This window comes from Aquila chrysaetos, chromosome 4 (assembly GCF_900496995.4).
Source record: "Aquila chrysaetos chrysaetos chromosome 4, bAquChr1.4, whole genome shotgun sequence".
In the NCBI taxonomy this organism is placed as follows: domain Eukaryota; kingdom Metazoa; phylum Chordata; class Aves; order Accipitriformes; family Accipitridae; genus Aquila; species Aquila chrysaetos.
The window spans coordinates 20,514,401-20,538,316 of record NC_044007.1 but is presented as its reverse complement, the minus strand read 5'-3'; the positions used below and the strand labels follow the sequence as shown (position 1 = coordinate 20,538,316).

The 23,916-nt window shown below is 36.8% G+C and overlaps 1 protein-coding gene across 1 annotated transcript in view; it reads right to left on the bottom strand.

Annotated features, from left to right (window-relative positions):
* The window catches only part of ANGPT1 (angiopoietin 1), a 163,354-nt gene that overhangs the window by 11,215 nt on the left and 128,223 nt on the right, over positions 1-23,916 (bottom strand). The gene's annotated exons all lie outside the window — the stretch shown is intronic.

The following is a 23,916-nucleotide window of genomic DNA, read 5'->3' as shown; positions in this document are numbered from 1 at the left end:
GCTCCAGAGCAGAACAGAGCACAAGGAATCTGCACTGGAAAATGCAACAAAGTGGAGGGAGTCAGAGGAAGAAAAGACAATGAGGAGAGGTGCCCAGAGATCTGGAATACATTGACAGAATAATTGAGTATTTGAGTAGCTGGTCTCTTTACTGTGGCACAGAAACAGCACTCCCAGTTAACAGCAGCCATGTTATTAATCCCTCAGCTCGAAAGAGGATTTCAGCAGTTTCAGAATTTTTGATTCCACCAGTTACAGCACAAGCCAGCAACCCAGTTCTGCCAAAGCTGTCTCCGAGTGATGAATGGAGAATAACTTAGAGTTCAAGCCACAAAAGTCTTCATGATTTGCAATGCTAAATATCCCTTTTCTTAAGGATCTTTGCCAACTAGTTGAAACCACAACCATGAGCTAGGAGCCTGAGCCCAGCTCCAGCCAATAACAGAGCATTTGTGGTGCTCAGTGCCATAATGCCCAAAGCCAAGCATGCCAGCTGCAGGGATGCTGAATGGAGTACCTCTGTTCCAGCACAGAAACACTGGGGACCTGGGCATGTCTGACCTGAGTTCACAATTGCAGGGACATGCAGAAGAAAATGCTGAAGAGAGAAGAGAAGAGAAGAGAAGAGAAGAGAAGAGAAGAGAAGAGAAGAGAAGAGAAGGTTGCACATGATGTTTTCCCTTGCCTCTGCTTAAGCATCTCTGTGAGACAGACATCACTGTGAGATGGATGCTCACAGCAAAAACTACTTCCTGTACACAGCTACCTACCTCAGACATCTGACTAGTACATTTTTGTTTTTTTCTTAAAACATTGCTGGAAGAGGAAGGTATCCTTTGCCATAATAGCTTCATATGCAGGAAGGAGGAGACAGGATCTCAGTGTCTACTGGAGAAATACAAAGTCATAATCCTTACATCCCAGGAGCAAGCCCTAGCCACTGGAGCAAGAGAGAGGGGAAGGAGCATCCCTCACCTGTCTCACTGAAGCTCTACAGGCATGAATACTTGAGCCACAGGGCTCACCAAGAATATGACTTGGTATCTAGTGGGATAGACTTCTCCACTGAAGAGAAGGTGAGAAACATCAGTTCTGTTTCTTCTAGGGTTATTGAAGAGAGACAAGTATACCCTTTAGTGTAAAATGCAAAAGGAGCTATGGCAGCAGCAGCAAGACTTAAGTGTGTAAAGTGGGAGAGATGCCTTTTTCTCTCTGAGATTTACAGTTGGGAGTGCTATCCTAGAAAATGCCTTCCAACTTCTCCCACAAACACAGTGAACAAGGAGAGCAGTTATGAGTCACTGATTGTTTTTGCTGCCTCTTAGATTGTCATTGTATTTTTATCCAATGACTTTGGATGAATAAAAAAGTAAATGCCTTCACCAGAGTGTCATTCCTCTATTTGTTTAGATGTAAGAGAGATACTTCTCTGCAAAGTGATCACAGTGTTAACAGCAGGAGTAGAGAGCATCCTGAACCCATTCTAGCCTACACAGCAGTAGTTAAGCCATTGGCATTTTTCTGAGATGGGGAGGAGAGCCTGTCCCCTAGACTGAGATTTAAATAAAATCCAGTTCTCCCACAGAACTTTGGGTTTGGATCTCTGCTTATGAGAGGGAGGAGAAGGGGCACATAGGCATCATATGGCAGCTTTCCTTAATCAAGTGCATCGCTGCTGATTTTAATTTACTTTACTTTATATTTTTTTTCATGCATATGTGGGTGGATATTAGATCCAAACAAAGCCAATCTGAGTAAACTTGTCATGGAAACTTGTTACAGAAAAGTGTCTTCTGGATATCCCAGTGAGATTACTCTCAAGATGTGAAGGCACAGAACCAGCACATGGGGCTCTAGAGAGTCTGAGATTCACTTTTTCAGACTGACTTAAACTTCACCTAATTTTCAGTGAAATTCTTCCTATACATCCTTTCTCCATCTTTAAAAATGGAGACAATAGGTGCTAAGCATGTACTTGTTAAAATGAAAATTTATTAAGAAAATAGAACTGTCAGGGCTATCCTTCCAAAGTAGTTACACTGCCTACCTTCATTTGATTTTAATGTTGCATGTCACCTGATCTGAGTCTGATGATTAAATACCTTTGGATTTAATCCTTAGAATAAATTTTATATATACCTAAGTACACACACGTACACATATAAAAATTCTTGGATTAAATATAAATACTATGGATAGTCAAATACCTTTGGGTAGCACAAAAATGGATATGGCAAAGTGTGAGCGTCAATAGAAGATCATGAAGATTCTTAGAAATTTAACAAGGAACAACCTAAGAACAGGAATCCAGGAAGGTCATTGCATTATCTTATTGTACAATCACAGTGGCAATTAGCCCATAATTACCATGTTACTCTATCAAAGGATGCTTGTTTTAGACAAGATTACTCTAAGATCTGTCTTTGCTCATGTTCATTTCTTTGTTCCATACAAACGAAAGGCTGGAATTGATACCATCTTCATTCATTGGACTTTTGCCTTGTTTTGCAAGCTGTGCCTAATTTTTTGCAGAACAAAATAAACTTTCCTGAGGTCGTGTTGATAGAAAAATTGCTTTGTCACATGATCTCTACAAACTGATTTTGAACTGCCATACATCCTCACTATATCAGCAACACCAAAGCTCACAGAAGTCTCATAAAGTCAGTATAAAAAGCAAATGCTGTTTACTTAAATCACAAAGACAATGCTAGCCAGATCTTTTTATTAACAATCAACATTATAAAACCCACTTAGTCCAATAAAAAAATACATATAATGTAAGAAAACAATAAAGAAATTAATAATACTTGGTGTGCAGTGTTTTCCCCAAAGGGGTAAGGCATTAGGATTATTTACAAGCTCATACTCTTGTCCTGATATTGTATAAATATTCCACTCAGCACAGATTTAGATCTTGCCAGTTATGTTTGACTTTCCCTCAACACCGTTTGTCTAGTAGGTCTCTAGTGTCTTTAAAAGGATAAAGCTTAGCTTAGCTCTAAACTCTAGTAGGCTTACCATATTGCAGCAATGTACAGATGAACCATAGGGTGAAACAGTTATTCTCGTGCTTTAAGCCTTTCTCCCTGAACTGGCATTGCCCAACAGTTAGGAAAAAATGATACTGCAAAGTTGGCACTACTTTAGGCCAAAATCAAGTGTCAATCAAAAAACAAAATTGGTCCTGAAGCAGTCAGTTCTTCTCTTTCTAAGCTTCGGTTCAAGCCACATGGGTCCAAACTAGCCTGGCTTGAGATAGCAAGTCTGCATAACACTAGGCCAACTGATGAGCTTGCTAGCTTCCAGGCAGCAGTAGATATCTTACTACTTTGATTTAGTTAATTTTTTAGTATTCTCAGATTCAGATTGGTAAGATTGATCATTTAAAATAAACTCTGAATAACTACCAGGACATAATTTCCCTCCCTTAGAAAAGATGGCGAGTCAGGGTAGAGTTCCTCTTCGTTGCTCTTGAAGGAGACAAAGGAAAGGAAGTTAAATATAAAAAGCAACTAATTCCAGTCAAAAGTCACGGAGCAGTTTCAGGACTACATCTCCAGTCTTCCCACTTGTTCACAGCAGGAAAATTCTGAAGATCAATGAAAGCAGTGGAAACACTACTCAGATTTACAAATTGGGTGGGAAAAGAAAATTCATGCTCAAATAAGCAAGAAGAACAAATCTACTTTATACTGTGGAATTAAAATAGCAACAAATAAGCATTAGCAAGTAAATTACCAGTAAGTAGGAGTAAGTGAAATATTACATGTGTAAATTAGGTTTTGAGGGCTTCTGATGACATTTTTATGAAATTCTAAAATCACTATGAGGAACATGCCAGCTGATAGCATTCATTTAGAGACTAGTAGCTTTCCTAGTTGATGTACTTAAGAAGAAACAGCACATTTGAAAAAAAATTGCAACTGGTACCTCTTATCTAGCATGAGTGTTAGAAATTCCCTCCGCACCTTTTCCATGTGATATTATAGCAATGGCAGCTTGGGATCTATACACACAAGTGGTGAGGAAGAACTCTTCTAAGCATGTTTTGCTTTTCCCCCTTCCTACTGTGTGACATGACTATCTGCACTCCCTTGAAACCAAAGCAAGGTATACTGTGTGGAAAGAATAGTTCTAAAAATATTACATAAGCAACTGCAGGGCAGCCTGAAAAGCCATTTCAAATTTACACCAGAAATTTTTCCTTTTGAAGTGATTAGATCACCTGGAATTCTTCTTTCAAATCTATACAGCTTAGCTGTGTTCATGCCATGTTTGATGAATTTAACAGATGAACCTGGGATAATTCCAAATAAATTACAAAAACATCTGTATATTTCCGCAAAATGCAGTTATGAAGATTGCAACATACAGAATGAGGTACTAGAAAATCTAAGAAATAAATGCAATCATAAATCCATGTGAAAAAGTTGTGTGCTAAGTATTATTAAAAGTGTAGGAAATGGTTTCTGCTTCAGTATTTGGATATAGAGCACCTGACCTTAGAGTTTCTATTTATTTATTTTTATTAGAACTAGTGAGAGGTCTGTAGGACTCCCAGAATTTAATGTTAGCTATTTCTTTCTCTAAATTTTTTCTGTTAGAGTCATTAGAGATCACTCACTTCATTAAAAGAAGTGAGTAATGCATAGTTTGTCTGTAAATAAACAAAAAATATACTACTTTACAGGAAACATTAACAACCGTCATTAAGAGATGTAGAGGACCATCTCAACTACCTCAGTGTGCATGGTCTTAAGCATTTTAATGAGTTAAGATGAGATCGAATTTCATCATTGTCACAGTACTAAACATTTTAGCACAAATCTCCATGACTGTAATTCATTCATTCATATGAGTAATGGCCTAAGATTCTTAACCATTAAAAAGAGAAACAGGAGTCTTGAAGTAGGATTTAAAAGATTCAGCATGATGAATGGAGAGGAACACATCAAAGCTTGCCTTTGGGAAATACTGTAGAGGGACGACTCCAAATTCCCACCTCCCTTTTGTCTCTCTCTGCAGGCTAAAATGCCTCTCTCTGCCGCCTGCTCATTCCACATGGCTGGCAGGAAGGAATCTTAAATTCTGGTCTCTCCTCAAGGAAGGGGTTGTTAATTTTGATGGAGAGGGTCACTGAATGGAGATGGATGCATGAGGATCAGAATCCTATGCCCAGAACTTCCTATTCTGAGCCCTCTCCTCACTGGGTTTCCATTTTTTCCTAACTTCAATAGGAGCAGATGGCACCTACATCTCAGCCCTTCTTCTAACCCGCTGGTCACCACATACACCTGGTGTGTAGGAATACATCTGCACAGATAAATGTGGACAAATAAGCTCACACTGACTGTCCTCCAAGTTAGGCATGTGAAAAGCATCTTTGTTTTTAAAACCCATATGACAGCCATAATTTTGTTCTCTAGTTTTGAAATGTCTGAGGTTGAGGAAGGATTTAACTTGCATGTTCCATCTGGTTCACACTTGCGTCTAAATTTTAGATAGCTTCAGTTTGTGAATTGAAACCCACTTCTAAAGATGCTGAATTGGGTAGAGTTTTATGAACTGGTGTGTTAGTCAACTAAATTCCATTTATAATGATATTTAGGTAATTAAGTCCCTTTGTGAACCAAAGCCCACTGGCCCGCAACATTTAGGAGGACCCGGCAAGAGATTATCCTCAAGTTACTCTTTTAATTCTAGACATGAATTCTAATAATACTAAGTAAAAAATGCCCCCCCCCCAAAAAAAAAAACCCCAAACACCTTCAAAAACAGATAGCAGCTTTATTTTAAGTTCAGAGTTTTTCTCAAAAATGCTTTGATTAATTATTTGGGGATCACAAATCATTTGTTTATCAATGAATAAAACATAATATCTACTGAAGTAATATTAAATGTTGTTGGCTCCTTGTAAAGTTTCCCAATGTGTCTTTTCCTGAACATATTACAAAATTGCATGAAGTTTCCCAGTAGTAATAGTTGTCCCTGAATAGCAAAAGCACCTCTGTAATACAGACATGTTCCAAATATTTAATGATAGATAATGTGTTGTGAACAGGAGACAAAATCTAAATAATCACTCTAGAGAAAAAACTCTTGCCACTGAGGCTGAAGCTAACATGTCTGCCAAAATCTTGTTAAACACGGAACTGAACATAACGTGGCACCTATCTGGGAAGCCTACCCCTGGTATTCAACTTTTTCACCATTTAATACTCCCACTAAAGGATAAGGAGAAACATCCCTTGTGTCTGCTAATTTGTAAATTCAGTGGAAAGACCATCTCCTTGTTGGAGATAGAGCATGAGCCATCTGTGGTGATTGGGGAGATCTCTGTGAGTTTGAACTGTTCTGGGTTGCAGAGTAGAAGGCATCATAGTCAGTGCTTTTGTTCAGCTTACAGCTAGATTGCCTGGGCACCCATTTGCATCCTTTTTCTTTGTTAGGAAATAAAGCTACTTCTTAAACATAACATACTTTTTCAGGGAAAAATGTCTAATTTAGGTTTTATTAGGGTAGTGCTTACTCTCCTTATGAAAAAAAACCAAAATTAAACCAAACCCCAATATTTCATCATAAATCAAGATTGCTTAACTAACAAGGACTTAACACCAGATAAGGTAAGTAATGAGTCGAAGTAAATTAAAAGCCACTCACAAAGAAAGGAAAATATTTTGGAGAAATTGAAGAAACTAGATAGGGTGGAAGATGACAAAAAACTCAGTCACCACTACTCTCACAAAATATTGAGCTCTTGCTAACCCATTTTCCCAAGTTGCAAGAAAAATTCACCACCTTTATCGCTGCCTGTCCTTGAAGGACTGATGTAAAAGTACCAAAAAGAAGAAGAAAGGGAATGTCACAGTGTCTGACTGGAGAAAACCAGCAATATTAACTGTAAAAACCTAACAATACTAAATTTTTCCCACTCTTAACTTTAGTGCAAACTTGAGAAACAGTGTACGTGCTAAATTCATGGACTTTTTATTTAACCTCATTATATTCCTAATAGAGTTTGTAATTCTGCAAACAGTAGGCATGATGGTTCTGCAAACTGTCAAAAACCTGAATAATACAGTAAGTAGCTCTGACAACTTGAACAGATTTTTAATTTGGCTCTTAATATTCTTGCTGCCAGCACATGAAAATAATTTCCTCCCACAATTCCTTAAGAAAAGTGTAAGACAAGATGACCTCTGTATTTCTCCTCTGCTGCTCTGTAGCAATGACTTACTGCTGTAATTAAGTTTGACATTACTGCAACTCCTTGCCCATTCTCCTGTTGAGACAAGTGAAATGTGCCAGCCAACAAAATATTAATTCAATATATCCAGAGTTAGAACACATATCTTCCAATTTTAAAGATAAAATGGTAATATAAATTACAATAATAAATGGATATGATCAGTTTTCCTTTAGAGTTGTTTCAGTACAGCCTGTCTATGGTACAACAAACACTACATAGTCGAGAGATCCTTCCCTGGGACTGCACACTCTTAACAGAAAAGCTTGTTTTCTCTCTGAAGAGCTTGTGCTAATTTTAGCTTGTGTTTGAACCACACGCACCTGACAGGTCAAAGGAGAAAAATATGTTTATCCTGGACAGTGAACAAGCAAACATAACCTAGCCATAAGTAAGGAACACATCTGCACATTACAGCAAACTATACAATAGTCTAGTGAGGCTTGCTGTTGTACTGAATGTGAATTTATACAAATAATACATCAAATTTGCTTTTTCTATATTAAATTTCTTCAATAATTGACTAAAGAGCTGTACTCATTGGGAACAGGTATACTGAGCAGGGATAATTAAAAGACATCCAGATTTACTGTCAAAGAAATTTTTCCTACCGTAAGGCAAATGGCCTGTCATACCGCTGCATGCAGACAAATGGTGCTTTGTCACAGCTTACAAAAAATGTTTAAAAATATGTTTATTCTGGACAGTGAACAAGCAAACATATGCTTCTACTACTTGAAATACATGCTACAGAAGCCACAGAAACAGTCACTGCAGCAGTGTGAGCTGCTAGGTTTGCAGCTGATGTCAGTAACATAGTGGTGATGGAGACGAAACATACGGCAACACTGGTATTTACTGTTAACAGGGACAGAAACATATTTAAAGGCTACTATCACACTGATGTGTTGAACAGAAATAATTCCCTCTAATCTTTCACCAAAGACAGCACAGAAGAGATAAATTAATCTGATACTACCATTTTCTGTTAAAACTGTTTTTCAACACAATACTTATTAAAACAAAATTGCCCAGCCATTTCTTTTCTCATGGAAAACTGAAATGAAACTTTTCAGTTATTAGATTTATTATTGTTTTATTAATGAAAAGTTAAAATCTTGCTACAAAAAAACCCCATCTCACTCTCCCACCAGCTATATAAATGGTAAGATTTCCTGCTGCTACAGAAATGACCACTTTTGTCCTGATTCATGTTTAATACATAATATGTTAATTTAGAAAATATAGGGACTGTATTAATTTCAAACTTGAAATAACTAGGGATGATCAATGTTTTAGACAGACATATAAACACTGAACATATACTAAGATGATAATGCAAATTGTTTTGATAGCATTGAAGATGGATGAACTTCTTAAAAAATAAAACACAAAATTAGAACTTATCTGAACATTTGCCCAGGACACAGCAAAGCCAAGGTTAGAGAAATTTGGTTAACTTAAAATGTAACTTCAAGTGTAAAAATATTTTTGTCCCTACTCCACTACACTTCCTGGGTTTGGCTGAAGCCAACAGCAGAAATGCCAAAATTGATTCTCAAGGGTTTTTTCAACATAGAAATACAGGAACCCTCCAGACAAACTCATATTTTAAAAGTTTCTAAGGTTTATATAAGTAATCAGACCTTCTGCTGCTTATCTTTACTGAATTGCTGAACCTTGTGATGTTTGTATATTTTTATTTAAGGATCTGTTTTACAGCCATTGAAGTTAGTGGAAAAGTTCAGTGAACATCAGTTTGAAATTTTATTTATCTGTAAATTGGTTAATCCTGTTTGAAAATCCAGTAAAAGAGACCCACACAACTCTAGTAAAATTTAAACTTAATAATTCTTTCAAAATATGTTTGAAGTTCCAAAAGTCTCATAAATATAGTTTGTTGAAATCCATGCAGATATATCGTAGTAGTGGATTTCATAAATCTATGTTTTAGTTGTACTGAGGGTGACATTAATTACCCACTGTCATCCACATAGGTTGTACATTATCCTAATCAACTGTTTTAGATAAAATAGAAATGGAAAACTTCATGTATCAGCATGCTGTTAGTGTTAACTTTTACTATGATGACTACTGTAGAGATACTAACTTTTTGTTTCCCTGTAGTGTCATTGAAAAATATCATTTGCAGGCCACAGTAAAATATTTATCACACATTTTACTTAATTGAAAGTAACTAATCATAAGTAACCATAAAAGTTACAAATATCATAGATAGACCTATGTTAAAAATTTATATAAATCTTACTGAGGTATGTTGGTGTTTGGAAATTAATGTGTTTAAACAGTATATAATCAATGTGATTGGGGGGGGGGAGTGTGTTAGGGGTTTGATTTGGGTTTTTTGTGGGCTTTTTGGTTGTTTTTTTTCTTTGTAAAGAGTGTGCTGGAATTCTCGCTGAAATTAGCTGTAGTTGTGCTACAAGAAGGTTAAGTACCACAAATCCATCTCTACTGTTGAATTATGCTAATTAAAACTTTGCTATGTTGTATGTTATTGTTTGCAATTAGAAGAAATCTGTGAAGATGCCATTTAAATGTGTCATTTCTTTTCTATTTACAGAGATGCAAAAGAAAATATAGCTAATTGCATTTTCTTTTTTCCACAGTATTTGCCTGAAGCTATGATATCAGTAAAACCTATTTAAGGATGCCTGTTATTAATTTGTAAATATCCTTTTACAAAATAGAGTTTAAAAGTCCTAAACACCTAACATTTTCAGAAAACAACACAATTGCACTCAGCAACTACATATTCTTACTATTTTCAGATTCACTGGAATAACAAACTACTATGCTTATTACAAGAAAATTCAGAGGTTTATTCATACATAAGCTTTTTCTCATTAGAAAGCCACTGTCACTGAACTGGATGAGTTTTGTACATGCCTAATTCTTGGGGTTCCATAGATTATATATGTATTTTATTTTATTTTATTTTTTAAATTAACTGACAATATAAGTAACTTTCTAAGTGGAGATAGATTCTATTTTACCTGGATACTGGACCTTCACTGTTTTCTTAATTGTAGAGGTTCAATCAAATGTTTGTACAGCTTAGCAGAAAATTGCAGTCTAACTGAAACAAGTCACTATCCCAAGGATTTGGACTACCTTTTAGAGCAGAAATTGATGTGATATTTTAATTGATATTGACCCTTTCCTTAATATTAGACTGTTCTCTAATGTTCCAGGGTCATGCTAACATCTCAGGTCACAAACCAGGCAGTGAGATAACTAACCCTTAAGCAGGCCTGCCATGCAGGAAAAACAGATCAAGAGTAGTATATAGTACCACAAACTATTCAGTTTGCTATGAGAGCAAGTGGTAAGAATCAGGTAAGAGAGGAGCAGAAAAATAAGAGCAAAACCAAGGACCGGCACAGAGACGATGTCTTTAGATTCCAGAGATTTTGCATAAAACAAAATGGGACAATGCCCTTGAAGTAATCTGGTCCAAAAATGTCACTGAGGATGAAGTACCTCCTATAAGCAGACAGCTCTTGTGATTCACTTTATGGAAACACGGTTCTACACAGTGAAAGTAAAATGCTGTCATTCTGTTCAAGAATCATGCCTGCTTCACACAGGCTTATGTTGCTTAAAGTTGTGTGTAATGGCTAAGGCTGTTGGCTAAAAAGGCAATGAGAGGCACACTAGCTCACATAATTCCTGACTTGAAATATGAGTACTGAAATTTCTTTGTTTTTCTCAAACTGAATGTTGAATGAGGTGTAACCTGTAATCACTATTAAGAAATTATTTAAATACTGAATTGGACATAACATCTAGATTGAATAACCTTTTTCCCCATGTTTCCACTGGCACAATAGCTAATTGAAACTGTGTAAGGTATCTTTGAAATATCTAAGGGTTTTTTTCACTCCTTGTGAAGAGCTTGAATGTAAGGAAATGAATCATTATTGATAGAAGTGGAATAGTCTGCAATTAATTTTTCATCAGTTATTTTTGTTTATACTTTTTTTTGTGCTAGCAGTGCAATCTTCTTTTACAGTCGTGCTCTTTTGGGCATTTACAGATTCTGGTTTTGAATTTTTTCCAGTGTTAATGACCCAATGACCCTCTCAAATCATACTACAGCATTGCTATAATGTGGCTGGAATGGAATGAGTTTGCAGCTGCCAACAGACTACGATTTAAAGAAATAACTTAATGAATAACACATTAAAATAAATATTTTGGGTTCTGCATGAGATTTTCAAGATTTATGATGGGATTCGTGTCAAGAGATGTGTGCTTCCCACTGGGTGAATCCCAGAGGAAAATTCAGGGATGTTTGGGGGGGATATTATTTTCAAAGCAAAATGTTAATCAGGATTTTCATTCACTTACCTATGTTTGAACTTCTTCAATCCTAATGAATAAGCCAGTTCACAATTTATGAATTTATGAATTAGATTAATGGGCTTAATCTGGTGGCTGTTTACTCAGACTCATGACATCAGTAAACAGCAAGGGATGTCGAAAAATCTCTTTGTGGAGATGACAGGAAATGCAATAATTTCCGTATGTGGAAACAATATAAGGTAGTATTAATGACAACGTAACTGTCATGATCTCTTTCTGACCATAATATATATTTTTTTCTTTTACATTTTGATGTCATCTTGAAGAGTGTGCAATGGTAATGAAACACGAGTGACTTGACCTTCAGTGAGAGCTCTGGTGGCACTGCCTCAGCAAAGTACTTAGTATGTGCTTAAAAAAAATTGCCTAAGTAAGTGTATTGCTGAATAAGGGCCTAAGTACACCTCAAAAAAAAAATTAAAAAATGAGAGGAGAGGAAAGAGAAGAAGAAAAATGTGGGGAAGAGAAAGGAAAGGCTTCTCTTATTCATGTAGTATTATTCTCACCAGCAATATGACAATTAGTTTTTTGATTAAAGGTTTATGATATTGAAAACAGCACATAGAATGAAAATACTTATGTAGTCAAGCACGTCCCACCTCCAGCCTGAATTATATGCAACAGGTCTGGCTTGATCCCTTTACTCATTAGTGACTATTGTACAACATGCTACGCTCATCCTCTGGCCTTTATCTCCATTATCATACAAAGGTTAGGCTTTCATTACATGGGCAAGTATCTAGGAAAAGGTAACAAATTTTAAAAGTGGCTGATGCTCAGAGAGTTTCTGTGAAATGTTTATAGTTATTTGAAAAATAAATATTGGCTTCACTGTTTGCTTGGTTTTCTTAATGCAAAATTAAGTTTAAAAAATGCCAAAATGAGTTATGTGGCACTAAGACCTCTGTAGAAAAATATAAACAGACTGTTAAAACATATTTCAACTCCCTTGGCGTCATTTGTGGCCGATAAACAGTCATATATGAGTGAAAGGTTCACTGACTGTCACCCATTTATGATCCAAGTTCTCTGCTGGTGCCACACTGACCAGGCTAACAGGGATCAGCATGTCTTACATGCTTTTTTCCCCCTAAAAACCCAGGTCATGACCTTATAAGAGCTGTGATTCACAATAATTACTTATTTGGTTCAAATGGCATTGAGATTGGTACAAAGAGTTTTTACTTCAGTGCAACTGAATTATAATGTTAAATAAAAGAAAATAGAACACAAATGGTGCACGTGCACTTGGGTCAAGTGTGGTGAGCTGTTCCAGCACTGATTTAAAATTGAAAACACATCAGCCTCTAGTATCTGATGAAACAGAAGACTGGAGACTAGACTCTGCATGGCACCAGGCACTCATTTGTCTTTTTTCTAATTAGGCTTCCATTGTTATTGAGTACCTCCTTCTTCCATGATAATAAAGAAGGTTTATTTAAACTTTGTAGACCAACTATAAAAAGTGCACTGCATCAGATACAACAATACTTCTGTGCTCTGATGTTCAAAGCTGTTATCTGTTTGTAGGTTTATGTAAATTAGTAGCTCTTTAGAGATGGTGCATACCTCTGCTTTGTGCTCTAACTCTAATGCTGCATTGCTACTGTGGGCCAAATAATGAATATCACTTTTTATTACCATTACGTTAGAGAGAGAGACAGCAAAATCAAGTATGTTTCCATTTGATAGGGAAAAAAACCAAAACACAACAACAAAACAACAACAAACTCTTAAAGATTGATGCAACGAATAACTCTGGAAAAATCTGGGATGATCCCTTTCCCCAATTCTCTCCAAGGCTCACAGGTACACTTGACTTTTTGACTCATGAAAGAAGCAATCTCACAGAAAATATCACACCATTTTTCTGGTATTATCCTGAAAATACAGTGAATCAGTGCAGAAAGTGTTCTCAGAATCAGACTCTAGAAACACTTGCCAGTAGAGCTGCTAATGATAAAAGGGGGGGGAAACCCCTGGAGCTGGTTGGCTGGGCAGTTGGTAACAGACTTCAGAGACTTTAACCACAAACACACTAGATCAAATAAGGGTCAGTCTAAGAATTTTTGCATATATTTTTGCAGGCAGATGAAAGCTTGCTCTGTCAGGTCTCTGAGCAGACATGAGCTCATTCTGCCCACACTCCATCCTGGCTGGAAGCTGTACTGTCGCAATAAGCACGACACTGAGCCTACTCAAGGGCAGGATATATTAGCTTGGGCTCAATGCCACACTGACAGGTCTACCAAGCTTCTGTTTAGCTCAGAGAGTGGGCAGAGAGTCAACAGCTATGTGGGCACAAAGAGTGCACATCTCTTTGTTAGAAACTGTACAGAAGGGTCCTCCAGGTCTCATTCTTCTTTGATTTTGCATTCTGAAGAATTTAAGTTTGAATTTTTGGCTAATGGTGAAAATTGTGGACATTTTGAAAAACTTTCCAAGCAACATTATTTTTTTTATCTGGAGATATTGCCACTAATGCTAAATAAATTTATTATAATCTTGTAAACACTTAGTGGTCAAGCTCACTCTGATGGAGATCTTGGTCACCCACAGGAAGAATATAATTTTTCTGATTGAAATCAGAGACACATCTCATTCTTTGTATCCACATTTCAGCCTTTTCTGGACTGGTATTTGGAAGTGTCCGTTTCTTCAGTTTTGATCAAGGTTATGACAAGAAAAATGTCCAGTTTAAATATTTTGAGCTGGACCTGAATTTGGATCCTGAAAATGTACCCCACTTCCCAACATTCACAGAAAATAGTGAGGAGAATGATACAATCATGGAATCTGCATTAAAGAAACTATTCTAATACAGAGATATTTTGTAATCCTGAATTTTACTGAGATTTTTTTTTCTCATTCTGCACTTTACTTTTGCATTAGTATTTCAAAGTCCTTTACTGCTTGCAACATTAACTTATAGATTCATTATGTTGCAATCCTAAATCATCAACGTATGAGTGATTAGCAAACATTAATGAAAGTCTAAATGTTCACACTGTGATGCTGTATCCATCTGTAACTTTTGACATGTCCTTACATTTATCCGTTACACTTTGTATGCAAATTTTCACTATGCTAATCTATATTCTGATAATCATTATAAGTTGTAGAGGTTTTTAACACTTATGGTGTTATACAAGAATTAAGTAAATTTAAACAGTGAAAAAGTGGCAACAAGAATACTCAACTACTGATTAAGAAAATTATTGTAACATTTAAAATTAGTTATTTTGTTATTTATTTTTTTATAGAAATAGAGCCAAATATCTTAACACTTATGTCCCTGTGATGGATAGCCTGAATTTAAATGCTATCTGATCTTGGAGATGTCTGGATATCCTACACACAACAGTTTTGATATAAAAAAATTTCTCATGGGTGGCAAATATGTAGAAGTGTCTCAGGTTCACAAGGTTCTTTTATTCAGGATCTGTTTCATGTCAAAGCCCAGCGGAGATGAAGAAGCTATGTTACTGGTTTCTATACTAAATTCTACACTAATACAAACATCAGTAGGTTTAAGCTCTTTGAAAATGCTTCGACAGAATTAAATTAAAGAAACATAGCTCTTCTTGGTGTTGCTAGTGGCAAAAGTGGGAGCTCATACCTTGGGGACAGTGAGGTGCGTTCACACCAGGATTTTATAAACTTTGTTAAAATACTTGTTTGACATTCTTTCTTAATACAAATATGTAGAGGGGGCATAAAGCAACAGAGGCTTAAAAGAGAGCAACACTGTGCAAGAAGAGTAACAATACAGATTACTCATAAAGATAATACCAACAAGATGAGAGTAATCATTTTACATTGGAGAACCAAAAAAATGCCCATTACCTTATAAAAGCCTGTGCAGTTTTCTCTTAGGTGCCCTGTCATGCTTTGCCTGTCTCTGACAGCTGGGAAATAGCTGGTGAAACCTCCACTGAGCTACAATACGTAACAAGTAAGATCACTACCAAGTTTCCATAGATATTTTTTCTGCCGATACTTACATGCATTAAAGAGTTCTCTTGGATTTGTGTGCCTGTGCAGTAGCCCTCAGCAGGGATTTCACTATACCGTTCTTGCTTTGCATGACACTGTTCTCACACAAGTCTACTAAAATTTTTTTCTGTAAAGATCCTCACCAGGTAGTAAGTAGTTGAGCTACCGGTGGTTGTTACTGTCTACTTTTCACGTAGCAACTTACTGATCTGAGTGGTTACCCACCATGTAGGAGTTGTGGTTTCTATTCACTCAGCAAGAGAAAGGTTTAAAACCACAAAGCTTCCCTCACAGTGGTGCCATAACTAGCAACATGTGTCCCACTGCAAAAAATTGTTCAAGATTCACTAAGCCTTAGAGGGAGTACAAGTGAAAGCCTGTAGCAGAATTGTTTGCATAGTGTTCAGAGTTCAGGGATAGTCCTCACTGCTTCATAACATTCATAAATTTGCATCATTTAATCAAAGTCTATTTAATTCAAAATGAGACATAATCCATGGAGCCGGGAGCATAATCTTAGACTTCCCTCTCCCACCTCATTGACAAATGACCCAGTGCCTACTCATTCACTGAGCAGTGAATTTTTCCCTGCACAGTGTCAGAGCTTCATCAAGAAGCCTGTTCCCCTGCAGCATGGATTGCTGATTTCTCTTGGGAAGCAATAACTATGGTCTGGATCCCCTCTGGCAAATGAGTGCAATAACCCAGGGTCTTTTGTTTCTTTCCTAAGACAGGACATTGTCTCCTACCTTCAGGCTATGGGCTGTGAACTGTCAGTGGATATAAATGGATGCCTTGCTATTTTCAGAATTTCCTAATGGTTAACTCTAGGCAGCTCTCTGCTCTGCATGTTGCCTGATTTGGCTTCCGTCTAAGGAGCTTATCTCTCCCCAGGCATGCACAGAGAATCGAGTGTCTCAGCTAGGGTCCTGTGGTCTGTTCCTAGGGCCTAACACCTTTAATGTTAGCACTGAAAATCTTTATCTCACCTACCTGTAGGAAACCATGTCTGATTTGTGAATAAGCATTACATTCATTAAATCCAGGATAATGTTTAAGTCCAGTAAATTTTTGCAAACCATTTTTTTTCTTGCCTCAAGTAATCAGTAGTTTGAATTGATGTGTTTATTTTATTGTAGATAAGCTTTATGGGAAAATAAGATACTTTTGTCCTTACTCATATATTTTCCTTTTCTTAAAAAATGAATCTAGGAGCCTGGAGGAGGAGATAATGACATGCTCACTATGTCCCATAGCAATAGCTGTGGTGGAACATATTGGAAAACAAGCTGCTCTCCAGCTATGTGGTTGAAAAGCCCTGAAACACCAAAGGAAAGAAAAGTTTCTAGAAACATAAGAGCGCAATCAAACTTAATTACTGTAAGTTTCTTATCTATAGCCTGCCAAAAACCCCTGGAAGGTGGGTGCTGCAGGTACATGAAAATTAATATATGGAAAAGAGCTATCCAATTTTGGTGAAGAAAATATATCTATCTGAAGAAGGCAATTGAAAATTAACCAGTTCAGGGAAAAGGATAGAGAAAAGCAAGACCAAAGACAGCAACAATTTAGAGATAGCTTGAAAGATCTAATAATGAAAATAAACTAACAGATATTTACCTTTTATTGATTAATAAGGTAGGTCATTGTTATATCAGATATATTCTGAGTAACCCACACTGGAGGCTTTGCTTTCCTCCTGGAAAGCAAGGCTGCTGTACAACCAACAGTGTATACCTTATAAAGCTTGTATACCAGTACTTTTCTAAAATCTCAGGTAAAGAATTTCCCAGAGTTTATGGAACACCTCTGTTGGTTTGCCTCCATATCCTAGATATTGGTGCATTAAAGAGCTCTAGCGTTATTTGTGACCAAACTAGAACACAAAAAAGAAACGTTAGGGGCTTTTAATGGTGTTTTTTAATAGATACTGTCTGATAAATTGTATCATTTCTGGGCTGAACTTGCATATGTGAATTGGCATTTGACTTTCTAAAAGAAGATTTTCATATTGGCTGAAATGCAGTTCACGCTTGTGATCAATTGATTTAGAAAGGTGAGGAGGTTTGTGCTCTTCAAAGCATATTACTGTAACTGAGTGTGTAGATACTCTTTATCAAAAGGGCCTGAAGACTAGTAGCAACATTCATTTTACATGGAACTGTTTAAGACTAAGGCGGCTAATGATGAAAATTGCAAATACCTAACTCTTACAGAGGAAATAATACATCTTCTGCATATGGAATGATTTATGCTATGACACCTATAATGAACCACATAATACAATTCCAAATTAAATTTCTCACTTTTAATGATATTTAAGTTATAAGCTAAGAAATGTAATCATCAATACCTTTCTGTCACATGAAAGAGACCGTTCAGTGAACTGTGTTAGTATAAGATCTCATTGGTAGTTCTGTAACAATTTGTAGCTCTTGGAAAATCAATTATTATAGTCCATATGGACAGATATAGTTTGGTATTGAATGTCTGTTATAGCTGGGTCTGGTACAGCTGTGATTTCATGGCTGCAGCTTGTGCTCTTTCTTCACTCAAACATGGCAGACAGTCACTAGATTTTGCAGAGCTGCCAGTTACGAAGTTTCAGGAGGATAACAAAGAATTACATAGCATCTCATGGAGGGCCTATTTTGCTAAAGAGAACCCATTTTCTTGCTTCTTGAAGGGAATACAAGCAAAAAATGCTTTGGTGCTGGCAACTGCCCCCCTGCTCCCCAGCCAACTTCCCACCAAAATGGGGATGTGGTGAGGGAAAGTACTCCACTACTCCCCAATCCCCTGTCCAACAGAGCTCCCTCTTCTCCCACTCAGGAGCTGCACATCATCCCTCTTCCATCCATTCCCATCATTCTCTCTCACTATTCACTTCCCCTTCTCTACTCAGTCACTCCTTTACAGTACTCACTATATATGCATTCTCATTATATTCCATAACACAAGAAGAAAACCTCTCTTCCTGCTTCAAGATAGTCAAGGCTATTGTATAGTGAACTACAAATGAGCTTTATGTAGTTAGAGGTGGGAAATGATGAGCTGTGGATGGATAATATACATAGGGATTTATGTGGATTAAGTTAAATTTTATTATTCATAAACTTCACAAGTACATTTGCGTCAACTTTCAGTTAGTCAGAGAAAATGTTATAGTTCATTTCTGCTTACATTTGGAGATAGTGCATGGACTGCCAGTGAGCTTTAGTCACTGACATAACATAGCAACACTGGCCTGGTTCCAGAAAGACCTCTGGTTAATGGGCATCAGATTGAATCCCTGCACTTCCAGTATTTAGACTTCATGGAATATTATTGGACTGACAGTGTTCTTAAATAGAATAAAGTTATTTCAGCCAGATATTTATATATACATAGAGACATTAAATCTTTTTTCCATATTATCCATTTTATACCATTGTTTGGTGAAAAAATATTAAATATATTTTCAAATAATGGAAAGTATGCATACCACAGATATCATTCTGTCTGTTAATAGGATTTTGCGTGGATATTTCCTCTGAAGTAGACTTGCAAATTGAATTTCAAGCTTCCAAAGAAAAGTGAATTACTATGGGTTTAAATTTTTGCACCATGTCTATTTTTTGAGTTACTCTGTAGTTTTCATATTTGGCAAGAAAAGTACTAGGGTCTGGGCACAGGACTGGGTCTCAGAGGATCTGTGTTTATTTTCCTGCTTTGCTACAGATTTCCTATGTGTCCTCCACTGTACTTTTTCTCCCCCATCTGAGAATGATCCTTTTGAAGGTTTACTGTGATACAAATAATGCAGAAGAAGCTAAGCAGATGGCTCAGAAAAACTTACAAGTCAGACTGATTCCCTGTTATACCTAATCTACTAAAGTGACACAAGAAGAAAAAATGTTACTTATGGCAAATGCATCACTGAAAAGCCTGGGTAATAACAAAGAAAAACACCAATATTTAAAAATGAGATTTTGTACTCTGAGGAAAGTGACAATGGCCTGTTAATATCCTGCTGCTGAAACAGCAATAGTCTGTGGAATATATTTTTAAATTAAAGATACACAAAACAAGCTGTCCCCATAAAAGTTACACTCTCAAATAATACTTCCTTTTACCTATTAGAGCATTTTCATTGGTACAATTTAAAAGACTGTACCAAAAATATTTTTTCTCTACTTTACAGAAAGAAAAGTGAGAAATTTTTGTAACAGATTCCAGCATTAGTTCAACAATGGTGATTAAATAAATCAATAGCCTCCACCTTAGGAAAAAAAATCAAAGATTAACATTACATCAAGGCCTTTGGCTCCAGGCTACCTACCTAGTTTGCCTAAGAAAACAGAGAGATATAATACTATTGCTGAAACTAAATATACAAACTCTTAAACAAACAAGAGCTAAAAAATCCAATACTCTGGGGAGACCTTATTGCAGCCTTTCAATACTTAAAGTGGGTTTATAAGAAAGATGGGGACAAACTTTTTAGTAGGGCCTGTTGCGATAGGACAAAGGGTAATGGTTTTAAACTAAAAGAGGGTAGATTTAGACTAGATATAAGGAAGAAGTTTTTTACAATGAGGGTGGTGAAACACTGGAACAGGTTGCCCAGACACGTGGTAGATTCCCCATCCCTGGAAATATTCAAGGTCACGCTGGATGGGGATCTGAGCAACCTGATCTAGTTGAAGATGTCCCTGCTCATTGCAGGAGGGGGTTGGACTAGATGACCTTTAAAGGTCCTTTCCAACACAAACTATTCTATGATTCTACTCAGGGAACTAAAAACTCTTTGCTACCAGGTCCCATAAAGTCTAACAATTGTTAGTTTACATTCAACAACCGATCTGGTTTCCCAAAGTAAACCCTGGAGAGAAACAGTATGTTGGAGAGCTTGGAAACTGTGCTACCTAGATTTGTATGAATCACAGGACCATGTCAGTGGTTTGAAGTGATTTGAATCATTTCAATGACTCTCCCTCCTCTTTGCAACAAATTGCATCAACTTCTTGCCTCTGAGGACCCATACATTTGATTCTTCTCTACATAACTAAAATTCCCCTGTCAACTTGTCTCTTGCTTGTTCCACTAATAATGTATCTCTATGCTCCCTTTCATTTTGTCATAAGATTTCCTAATCTCTTTATCATGCTGGTTCCAATATGAAGACTGTTCTCCTCAATTTTAACTATCAAAGGTCAGTCATCACCTTAAGTACGTGATTCACTCACAGAAGTTAGGATGCTCTCTGTCCGTCATCAGTTCTCACATTTACCTACAGCAATTCCAAAGTCTTACTCACCTCAGCAGCACTGCCCTCATCATTTAATCATATTCCTCCATGGATAGGACAGACGGTAGTGAGTCATTGCAGGAATAGAAAGCTTTTCTAACTGAAAGAATGACTAAATACTGGAATATGTTGTCATAGGGACATGAGGGTGTATTCAAACTCTATAAGGGTTCTGAGGTACAAATGGCTCAGCCAATTAAAAATTGTATTTCCCCTATTCTCCATCCCATACCTTGTTTGGAAGCACTGCTCCTGTATCATAAGTAGCAAAACCAGATGTGAGTGCAGGCTGAAATTACTGCTGTTCAAAATCCAGAATCAGGATATCTGCTTTCATTAACTAATATGTGGGATTATGAAGTGCGGTGCCTGAAATCCTAACATGTGGTTACTTTTCCTGTTCAATTCTGGAGGGTCTGAGGAACAGGTCAGAGCAGCAGTGTGTCATATCTGTACAGCTCCTAAGAACATCAAACAATGTCAACAGACTATCAAGAGTGGGCTAGGTAGAGTCTGCACAGGAAAAGAGGAGAGGCTGTCTGTCTTCTGGGAGTCTCTTTCAACTTATGTTTTTATAGTTCTATGAATAATTCCTTCTGACTTAAATTAAGAAACACTGCGCTAAATGGGGCTTGCAAGATCTGACTCTTCTTACTCTATGGAGATTTTACTTGCCACAGTGTAAGACTTGCAAAGAGACTGGCAGAGATAGTTTTCTTCACATCTACAGACAGCCCTCTGTGTAATCATTTTGTGTAGATAAGAAGCCTAAGGATGTTCTAAAGAAGATTAATCACTTAGATACTTCCATGCTATTGAACGTTTCGCATGTGGTGCAACAATGATTTTCCTTTTTCAGTTATCATTTATCATTATACATTTACTGCTTCAGTATCCACCTTCTCATCTCAACTTTCTTCTATGCGGTCATCATCTGGGATAAATAGATTTTATTCTGCATTCCCAGAAACCCTTTTGGAGCTGTCTCATTTTGAAAGAGAAACAAGTATATTTTTAACATACATGTGTTCAGCATTACTCTTTTTAATCATAGATTCCTTAGGCTAATAAAAAGTAGTAAAGAGAATACAAACAGCCCAGAAGAAAAACAGAACCCTTCTGAAATCACCAATTGGGAGCTATCCAGACTGAATCGAACTTTGCATAATGTTGGGGCAGGATTTTGGAAAAACAGCATGAAAATTATTTTCTGTATTTTCTCAGACACATTTTATCACTTCAGGGTATTTGTGTTCTTTTGTTTTTTTAAATTTATTATATTCAAATGTGAGACCTGGAACCTTAATTTTTTTTGTGTGTCTTCTAAATGTACAAGGTACTGCCATAGAATAAATGAAAGATGTTCCACTTCTTGAGCTTTTCCCTTCATTTCAATACCCTTTCTCTATTTCAGATCTCCTTGATCTATTGCCCAGACCAGCTTGGAAAATTCTCTCTTTACTGGTTATTATTTCTTAGTGAACTTGTATTATTTGAAACTAATGTAGAGTGCAGCCAGCCTACAATTACTTATTTTTGCAAACAGTGTTGAAGAAACAACATTTAGTGTGGGGCACTAGCAGAAAATCCTAACAGCTTCCAAAATAAGACAGTATCTAGTTTGTTTGGCAAAATTATTTCAAATGAACAGCAACTAAAGTTTTGAAAAACTATGCTGTTCTGTGTTTGAGGTATTGAAAGCAAACATGGCAAATGCCCGACAATTGTGAAGAAAAGGCACTGCAAGCCGGAGGTTGGGAGCTGTGGTTTTCAACTTCAGAGGAATCATTTAAATTCTTAATCACAGCTCCTCAGATAAAGAGAAAACAGCATTCTCTGAAGGGTAGCCAGCTGTTTAGGACTCAATAATCAGGCTTTTATTTGGCCTGCCTTCTGGAGTTGCTTCTATCACAGATAGTGATGCTGGCAAGCAAAATAAAGAGTTTTTATGTCATAGGATGCATTCTTGTAATAATTTCTAAAACAGCCCAACATAATTTTGTTTTGCAAAATGTCTGTTGGACATATATCTGTCTGGACTAGGCACAAGTGTATTTGTCAAGCATGAAAAACAATTTAGATTTGCATGTGGCTTACACTTCATTATTTCCAGAACTGTCACTATGTTACTCAGTTATTTTCTTCAATATTCAGATATGTTTGAGTAAAAATAATTGAGGAAATAATATGAAACCCAAAGGGCCAACAGAGATGGACAGAACCTTTTTACATCTTCATGTTTCCCTCTCTGTTTATCACAGAATAATGTGAATGGAACTGATTCCCTGTTCCCTAGACAGAGGAACTTCAGTTGTACCATAAAGAGGCCACACAGACAGCACGAGCACAGCTCATTCTGGCCTTTAATTGGACTATGGAGTAGGACAGGAACCAAAACTGCAGTCATTAGTCCCAATTCAAATTTCTTCTGATGATAGTGGGTTTCCTTTTTCCTTTCCTTTCCTTTCCTTTCCTTTCCTTTCCTTTCCTTTCCTTTCCTTTCCTTTCCTTTCCTTTCCTTTCCTTTCCTTTCCTTTCCTTTCCTTTCCTTTCCTTTCCTTTCCTTTCCTTTCCTTTCCTTTCCTTTCCTTTCCTTTCCTTTCCTTTCCTTTCCTTTCCTTTCCTTTCCTTTCCTTAATATTTCCTTGTTCATGTAGACATCCTGGAGACCTAGACTGATTCAGGATGATTTTCCAGGGCTACTCTGCTGTCCATCAATATATTAAACCTAATTTATTTAAGAAATCTCCAAGTGTCTGTGTTATCACCGAAGGCAGAGAAGCAAATACTATGCCCAAGTCCTTTAAAGGTTCGTTCTTTGAGGCAAAGTTTATTACAGATGATAAAGGACATATCAAAATTTGAATAAAGTTTAAACCTTGGGGTAGGGCTTGCTCTTTGGCCTTCAAAATTAGTGGCACACCACTATTCATGTCTGTATGGCTGGACTTTCTTCCCCAACAAACTAACATGGACTTGCTCACAGTGTGTA